Source organism: Arachis ipaensis, chromosome B09 (genome assembly GCF_000816755.2).
Source record: "Arachis ipaensis cultivar K30076 chromosome B09, Araip1.1, whole genome shotgun sequence".
Taxonomy (NCBI): domain Eukaryota; kingdom Viridiplantae; phylum Streptophyta; class Magnoliopsida; order Fabales; family Fabaceae; genus Arachis; species Arachis ipaensis.
Window position 1 is genome coordinate 117,279,512 of NC_029793.2, and position 2,003 is coordinate 117,281,514.

Below are 2,003 nucleotides of genomic sequence, written 5' to 3' on the forward strand. Positions count from 1 at the left end.
ATTGCCAAGGATTTCACCCAGATAGAGAACGTGGATTTTTTGGAAACATTCTCTCCGATTGTCAAACCTACGACTATCTGGATCGTTCTCGCTCTAGATTCCATTCGACGATGGCCTATACAACAGCTAGACGTGAATAATGCCTTTTTGTACGGTGATTTTTCTGAAGTTGTATATATGAAACTCTCTCCTGGTCTCTCTGGTGGGTCCAATCAATACTGCCAGCTTCTCAAGTCTCTGTATGGTTTACAATAATCAAATCATATGTGGTATGAGAAGCTTTCTATTTTATTTATTTCTTGTGGGTATCAACAAACCATTTTTTATTATAGCTTGTTTATTAAAGTTAAAGGTAGCCAAGTTTCTTGTTAATTTATGTGAACGATATTGTACTTACTGGTAATTCAATTTTTGAAATGGCAACAATAAAAAAAATTCTAAATGATCATTTTAAAATTAAGAATTTTGGGACTTTGAAGTATTTTTTGGGTATTGAAGTTGCTCATTCCAATTCAGGAATTTTCTTATCCCAATATAGATACTGTTTAGGCTTGTTATCCGATTGTGGTCTTTTGGGAGTCAAGTCTGCTGGGGTTCCAATGGACAGTACTACTAAGGTTTCACAAGATGATAGTTCCCTACTGCGAGATCCTTTTATTCATCGACGGTTGGTTGGCCGACTCATCTATTTAACCACCACTCGGCCAGATATTACTTATGCTACCGAACAATTGAGTCAGTTCATGGCCACCCCAACTCAGAACCACTATAAGGTAGCCCTGCATGTTCTTCGATATCTAAAAAATAGCACAGGGAGAGGGCTTTTCTTTCCCAGGAGTTCATCCCTTCAGATTTCTAGTTTTAGCTATTCGGATTGGGTTGGATGTCTGGATACGCGTCGATCTCTGATTGGCTACTGCTTTTTTCTAGGAGAGTCCCTTATTTCCTGAAAAACAAAGAAATAGGTCACTGTTGTACGCTCGTCAACTGAAGCAGAGTACCATGCTCTTTCTAATACCACCTGTGAACTCTTATGGATATTGAATTTGCTGGGTTTCCTTCATGTTTCTTGTGATAGACCACCTGTTTTGTTCTGCGATAATCAGAGTGCTCTTCATATAGTTGTTAATCCAATTTTTCACGAGCGTACCAAGCATTTGGAATTTGATTGTCATCTAATACGTCAAAAGGCACAGGCTGGGGTAATGAAGTTACTGCCAGTCCCTTCCTCTGGTCAACTTGCAGATACTTTTACCAAGTCACTTCCAACTAAGCCTTTTTACACCAACTTATTCATGATAGGGATTCTTAATGTATACTATCCTTTAATTTATAGGAGTATATTAAACCAACTTCCATCAGTTCAACATATCAACAACACAAAAGATATTCGATAAATAATTGAGAGTTAATAGTTAGTAGATGAATATTTATGAAATTAATTGATAATATCTCTATAAATAACATGACTCTTGTATTATATAAAAACAACTTCAATACATATTTATCATTTTTTTTAATATTATTCTCTGCTTTCTTTTGTTCTCGTTAAATTTTCACTCTTTAAGTGTCACAGCTTTCTATAATTCTGCTGCCTCTTACAAAAATGGAATCTCTATCCTTTCTATTTCTCGTATTCTTTTGCCATACCTGCAAAGAAAATAAACTCACAAAATATCATTTTTTAGGATCAAATACTCAATAGTTCACTGACTTGCTCCTTCATCAAATTTAAAAAGAATCTATTATTCTAATCAAGTGTTTATTCTCACTCAAACCTAATTCAACATCTTAGATCATTGATACATAATTATTTTAGGAGATAGAAGCTCCAACCTAGATATTCTTTTAGGAAAAAGTTCTACCTCCACATTTACTTTTTGCTTGATTTTTATAGTTTACTGAAATTTTAATTAAAATCTTATATTTAGTAATTATTTTTAATTAAAAAATATGAAATATTTTTTAATAATTTATTTTGATGTTTGATGTAAGAGACATTG